This window comes from Benincasa hispida, chromosome 11 (genome assembly GCF_027475165.1).
Source record: "Benincasa hispida cultivar pf3 chromosome 11, pf3_genome.v1.1, whole genome shotgun sequence".
Classification (NCBI taxonomy): Eukaryota; Viridiplantae; Streptophyta; class Magnoliopsida; order Cucurbitales; family Cucurbitaceae; genus Benincasa; species Benincasa hispida.
Window position 1 is genome coordinate 86,996,286 of NC_143488.1, and position 7,465 is coordinate 87,003,750.

General features: G+C 40.6%; 1 pseudogene; it reads left to right on the forward strand.

Annotated features, from left to right (window-relative positions):
* The first annotated feature begins 297 nt into the window (after positions 1-297).
* LOC150032996 (uncharacterized) lies at positions 298-1,096 on the forward strand (annotated as a pseudogene).
* Positions 1,097-7,465: the final 6,369 nt, after the last annotated feature.

Genomic DNA, 7,465 nt, shown 5'->3' on the forward strand with positions numbered 1-7,465 from the left:
GTCTGTTGGCTTCACGCCATCTCCCTAACTAAGCTAGCAGGTAGTCTGGGAGAGGGTGTGACAACTTGGTATCAGAGCGGTTAGCTCCATGGGAAATGAGACAAAACAGTTAGTGCTTAGAAGAATCTAGGAAGTAAATAGTTAGACGTTGAGTCAGTTCAGATAGAACTAGCATAGTATGGTCCAAGTATGGATAAGAGTGAGAACAGTCAGGACGAGAATGTGGGTAGAAGTTTAGCATCATGCATCTGAGTTAAGTATCTATCGCATGTCTTGTGTTGATATGTTATAGGAGTCATGCCACCACGTACCAGCAAATGACGCAGGCAGAATCAAAATGGGATGCAAGATCCTACCCAAGGTCAATCTGAAAGGGGAACCAATACCCTAAGAGTTTAGATTGGAGCAAGAAACGAGAAGTTGTTTAGATCTGCACAGGAGGTTGGTAGGCTAGAGAGAGCAGGGCCTAGTGATTCGGAAAGGATGTATGGAATAGAACGGCTGAAGAAATTAGGAGCCACAGTGTTTGAGGGTTCCACAGATCCAGTTGACGCTGAGGTTTGGTTAAATATGCTTGAGAAATGCTTCGATGTGATGAGCTGTCCTGAGGAGCGAAAAGTCAGATTGGTCACATTCCTGCTGTAGAAGAAGGCAGAGGGATGGTGGAAATCCATATTAGCCAGGCGCAGTGATGCACGTACGTTAGACTGGCAGACTTTCAGAGGCATATTCGAAGACAAGTATTATCCCAGCACATACTATGAGGCAAAGAGAGATGAGTTCTTGGGGATGAAGTAAGGGTCACTTTCAGTGGCCGAGTACGAGAGAAAGTATATCGAGCTTTCACGGTATGCTGATGTGATTGTGGCATCTGAGAGTGACAGGTGTCGAAGGTTTGAAAGAGGGTTGCGTTTTGAGATACATAACCCGGTTACAGCTATTGCTAAGTGGACGAATTTTTCTCAATTAGTAAAGACTGCCCTATGTGTGAAGCAGAGTATAACAGAGGAGAAGTCAATACTGGAGCCTAGTCATGGGGCTTCAACAGCTAGTGGCTTTCAAGGTCGTAAGCAGCAGAGGTTCACACCTGGAGTGAATGTTTCAGGCCGTTAAGACATTAAGCGTTGGTCTGGTGGCCAGTTATAAAGGTAAATGAGTTTAGGTAGTGTTTATCAGAGGCAGAGCTAGAGAGCACCCAGTTAGTCTGTTAGTTCAGCAGCAAGACCAGGGATGGAGTCCGTTGCTATTGAAACTAAGAGAACCCCATGTGCAAGTTGTGGCAGGAATCATCGAGGTCAGTGTCTTGTTAGTGTTGGTGTGTGTTATAGTGTGGACAACCAGGGCATTTCAAGAGAGACTGTCTACAGTTGAGAGTAGAAGTTCAGAGGGACTAGGGCGTTGAGTCCCACACAGTTGAGTAGCCGAGAGTCTTAGCAGCTGTAGAAGAGGGCACCAACAGTGCAAAGCAGAAGAGAGTTGTGGGAAGACCTAGGCAGCAGGGAAAAGTCTACGCTATGATTCAACAGGATGCGGAGGATGCACCAGACGTGATTACTGGTATGGTTTTTATTTGTAATGTACCTTCAAGTGTTTTATTAGATCCAGGTGCTACGCATTCCTTTGTTTCTAGTATTTTCTAACTAAGCTGAAACCAAAAGATGTTTCTGTAGTGCACGAATTTCTTGATGTTTTTCCAGCTGATCTATCAGGTTTGCCACCTGATAGAGTGGTAGATTTCACTATTGAATTGTTACCAGGAACAACACCTATTTCACATGCGCCGTACAGAATGGCTCCGAGTGAGCTTAAGGAGCTGAAGGTACAGTTACAAGAACTAGTTGACAAGGGATACATCAGGCCTAGTGTATCGTCTTGGGGAGCTCCAATGTATTCGTGAAGAAGAAAGATGGTACCCTCAGATTATGCACTGATTACAGACAGTTAAACAAGGTCACGATACGTAACAAGTATCCTCTACCACGCATTGATGACTTATTTGACCAGTTAAGGGGAGCAGCAGTGTTCTCTAAGATTGATTTGAGGTCAGGATACCACCAGTTAAAGGTTAGGGAATCAGATATTCCTAAGACAACATTCAGGACGAGGTATGGGCATTATGAGTTTTTAGTGATGCCATTCGATTTAACAAATGCGCCAGCAGTTTTCATGGACCTCATGAATAGGATCGTCCACCAGTACTTAGATCAGTTTGTGATAGTAGATGACATGCTAGTTTACTCAATTGTCAGGAAAGCCCATAAGGAACATCTGAGGATTGTTCTACAGACACTACGTGATAAACAGTTATACGCTAAGTTCAGCAAATTTGAGTTCTGGTTGAAACAGGTAGTGTTCTTAAGGCATGTAGTTTCAGCGGACGGAGTTAGTGTTAACCCGCAGAAAGTGGAAACTGTTGTCAACTGGGAGAGACCAGCTAGTGCAACATAGGTACGTAGTTTTTTAGGCCTGGCCAGATACTACAGACGTTTTGTTGATGATTTCTCACGATTAGCATTACCCTTGATAGCTTTGACAAGGAAGAATGCTAAGTTTGAGTGGTTGGATAAATGCGAACAAAGTTTCCAGGACCTGAAGAAGAGATTAGTGACAGCACCTATTCTGACACTTCCTATAACAGGGAAGGAGTATGTGATTTATTGTGACGCTTCGAGGCAAGGATTAGGTTGCGTGCTTATGCAGGAAGGGAAAGTAATAGCTTATGCTTCAAAGCACTTGAAGAAGCATGAGTGTAATTACCCTACCTATGATCTTGAGCTAGCAACAGTTGTTTTAGCACTGAAGATTTGGAGACATTATTTATTCGGTGAGAAGTGCCACATTGTCACAGATCATAAGAGCCTGAAGTATATCTTTGATCAGAAAGAGTTGAATCTAAGACAGAGACGATGGCTAGAACTGATTAAAGACTATGACTGTACCATTGAATACCACTCGGGCAAGGCTAACGTAGTGGCCGATGCATTAAGTAGGAAGTCGAGACTTTCGAAGAGTGCCTTGTGTGGTATTTGAGTAACCTTGCTAAGTGAGTTAAGAGGTTTCAAGGCGGTTATGACTGCAGAGAGTTCAGGGAGTCTTTTAGCTCAATTTCAGATTAGGTCTTCTCTAGTAGTAGAGATTGTAAGAAGACAGCCAGAAGATAGTAATTTACAGAAGATGCTTGCAAAATCCAAGCAAGGCTCAGAAGCAGAATTTCAGTTAAGAGCAAACGGAGCCATAGTTAAGCAGAGAAGACTATGCGTTCCAAGTATTAGTGAGCTTAAGGGTGCTATACTAGAGGAAACTCACAGTTCAGCTTACGCTAAGCATCCAGGAAGCACCAAGATGTACGGAACTTTGAAGAAAAATTATTGGAGGCCTGGTATGAAGTGAGAGATAGCCGAATATGTTAATAAATGTTTGATCTGCCAACAAGTTAAACTAGTGAGATAAAGGCCAGGAGGACTCCTTAATCCACTGCCAGTGTCGATGGAAGTGGGAGCATATTACCATAGATTTTCTGTTTGGATTACCTCGTACTACTGGTGAACATGATAGTATGTGGGTAATAGTAGACAGACTCACCAAGACAGCGCGGTTTTTACCGATTAAAGCGACATCTACACTAGATCAGCTAGCTAAGCTATACGTCGACAGGATTGTGAGTCAGCATGGAGCTCTAGTGTCCATAGTTTTAGATAGGGATCCGAGGTTTACTTCTAAGTTTTGGCCTAGTGTGCAGAAAGCAATGGGAACAAAGTTGAAGTTTAGTACAACTTTTCATCCCCAGACAGATGGTCAGTCAGAGAGGACCATCCAGACTTTAGAAGACATGTTGAGAGCATGTGTCCTTCAGTTTAAGGGAAGTTGAGATACCCACTTATCACTTATGGAGTTTGCTTATAATAACAGCTATCAGTCTAATATTGGCATGGCACCATTCGAGGCTTTGTATGGCAAACCATGCAGAACTTTTATATGCTGGAACGAAGTGGGAGAGCGAAAGCTAGTTGGTCCTGAATTGGTACAAGTTACGTCAGACAATACTAAGTCGATTAGAAAGAACCTGAAGATAGCTCAAGATCGATAGAAGAGCTATGCAGATAAGCGATGAAGAGACTTAGAATTCCAGGTTGGAGATCAGGTTTTCTTAAAGTTATCTCTGTGGAGAGGTGTTCTTCGCTTTGGGAGGAAAGGTAAGCTGAGTCCTAGATATATTGGTCCTTATCGGATAATAGAACGAGTTGGACCAGCAGCCTATAGATTTGAGTTGCCAGCAGAACTTGCTCGAATACATGATGTTTTCCATATGTCCATGCTGAGGAAATATATTCCAAATCCGTCACATGTGTTGCAAGCACAACCGGTTGAGCTAAAAGAAGACTTGAGTTATAAAGAGGAAGCGGTTCAGATCCTCAACAGAAAGGAGCAAGTTTTAAGGAACAAAACGATCCCACTCATGAAGGTCCTTTGAAGACATCACGGAGTGGATGAGGCAACCTGGGAGTCAGAAGACCAGATGAGGAGGAGTTACCCGACACTCTTCACCTAAGGACTTCTAAATTTCGAGGACAAAATTTCATAAAGGGGAGGTAAGTTGTAAACCCGAGACTTTCCTTGGATTATTTACTATTGTCACACATTGTAGGATGTTGGATTTAAATTATTGCTGTTCCATTGTTGAAGAAAATGGCAAAGCTTTTGGTTGAAGTTGTCTTTAATAATTTTGGAATTTATAAATAAAGAAAAGAAAAAAAAGGAAATAAAGAAAAATAAAAGAAAAGAAAAGAAAAGAAAAGGGAAAGGAAAAAGGGAAAAAAAAAAGAAAATGAAAGAAATTGGAAACTCATTCGGTGCTTAAGGTTTAAAGTGAGAACCCACTCATTTCAGCCCATTTCTCCATCATTTTCCATTATATTTTCAGAGCATTTCGAGAGAGAGAGTGAAGGAAGTGGGAGAAGAAGTTGCTGCAAGTTGGAGGTTGAAGAAGGGAGGAAAAGCTCATGCAAGTGAAACCATGGAAGAATTTGGGTTAAACCTACCTATCTCTGGTTTTTAAGTCAGTTTGAGCTACACAAGAAGAACTAAGAGGTGAAGCCTGACTTTCTTGAAATTTAATCTATTTTCTAACAAATTTCATGAAGGAAACTTGAGCTAAATCTGATGTTAAGTTAATGGTTTTTAAAAAGGAATACAGAGCACAGAATTTTCATGCAAATCAGAAGGATCTTTGCTTCTCTGGTTTTTTAAACATTCTGGGGTGTACAGGTTGGATTATAAGCTTAATTGGGTATGGTTGGAAAGCTTATTCAATTTCCTATAACGTTCATGAAGAATTTGTGAGCCAAAAATGATTAGAAATAGGCTTAATTTCAGGAGAAAGGTAGAGGGTAGCAGAGAAGCACGAATCTGTATTTGCTGTGTTCGAGGGATTTAAGGATAAATCCGTTGAGAATCTCGTTTTTATTCCTTCAGGTAAGTTGTAGAGCGTTCCAAAATAAAGAATATGATATATATAGTACATTAATTTTGATCAAGTATTGAGGAGTTATGAGTGTTAGAAGTTAGGATATTGAATCTAGAAAATCTGGAAAGAAACTGTGAAGTGTGATTTTATTTCTAGAATTTAGAATTCATGAGCATGGAATACAAGACAATTTATAGTTCTGATACTCGATTTCGGTTGTTTGACAGGCCAAGGGAACTAGCAAAGACTGTGAGTGACAAAACAAATTTCAAAAATGATTTTTAAACTGTAATTTATGCTTAAATGGTTTACATGTTTGAATATGAACGTATGAATGATACATGATTTCTATGAATGGTTTCAAGTATAAGTGTTGAACTTAGATTTTCTAACGAGGTTTATATACGAGTACGTGATTATTGACTTCCTGAAAAGTAGTTGAAACGATACCATTTAAGGTAAAGTATGTATTAGCGAGTACTGTTTAAAGATTTTCATTTTTTCACGAGCAAGCCAAGTAAGCTTGAGTTTTACGAAAGATAAAGATAAGCAAGCATATTCTAATTTTTTTCATGTGGTTTTCTGAGACTTTTATTGACTACATGACTGAGATATTGATCCCGAGGCTATATGGTACCGTGTGCACATAGGTTATATTCCATTGTTGACGTTGAGTGTACTCTGTGACAACGATGCTGTTGGGAGTGTTGGGTGGGCTCCACTACGACAAAGATGATGGAAGTGTTGGGCGGGCCCCACTACATCGTAGAGCTAGTAAATGTTGGTTGCATTGGGCGTGCCCTACACAACGTTGATTTGTCATGTTAGTTAAAATGTTTTATATACTTGATATGCCTTGCTAGATTTTAATGACGTACTTGCGGAACATTTGAGAAAGCTTTTAGCGTTACACGTTTATGTTTGACGCTTTGATTGAACAGATTTATACGTTTAAAGGGTTATCACGTGTTCTGATTTGCAGATTTACAATTTTAAATTTAGTCACTCACTGGGCTTCGTAGCTCACTTTTTCAAAATGTTTTCCCACTTTTCAGGTAGAGATCGAGCTCCCGGTGCCTGATAACTGCCAAAGTCTGTTTTCTCCTAAAAGCTTCCAGATCAAGCTTCATACATGGGTGGAGTTGTACATTGTGTCTGTTTATATTGTAAATATCTTTGTAAGAACTGGATAGTTTATGGTTGTGTAAGCACTAGATGTCGTGGTTGTGTAAACCCCAGTTGGATATGTTTTTGGTTGTGATATCTCTATTAGGTTATTTTGCAAACCGAGTTATGTCAGGACTACACTTCATGTGTGTCTAAAGGTTTTTAGGGATTCCGCTGTGTTGTGTTACATGCAAAGTATTTTATATCTAAGATTAGTATGTTTATCAGGTTCAACGATTCAGCAGGGTCAATAGGTATCGTTAGAGGAGGACGATGTCTATTGGCTTCATGCCATCTCCCTGACTAAGTTAGCAAGTAGTCTGGGAGAGAGTGTGACAATAAATCACTAACTACCTTAATGCTTTATCATATGTAACCCTTCATTTTCAACCCTATAAACCCGCTCTAACCAGTTTGCCTCAGGGAAGAACATAATTGGTGCAATTGGTTATAACGGTCTTATCCATTTCTGGAGTTTGTAATCCCCTTCCCCTGTGCAAATATCTTCCTAAGGGAAGGTACACCCAGCGCACCATGAGGTCAAGCATGAAAGAAACATTACAAACTAACAAAGGAGATCGCAGAATATGTTGTCACACGTCCTTCTCCCACTTACTATAGACACTTTCTCCATTCATCTTAATATTGATCCATGCAAATATTAATGCATGGGTTTCTGCTGAATTCCATGACACATAAATCGAGACAAACAAAGGGTTTCTGCTGAATTCCATGCATGGCAGACGAAGTGCTCGACGCATGAGTTTCGAGTATCGCATGTGTAAGACAATGAAGTTTAATGCATGGGCATCGTCCCTCTGCAGCGACTATGAG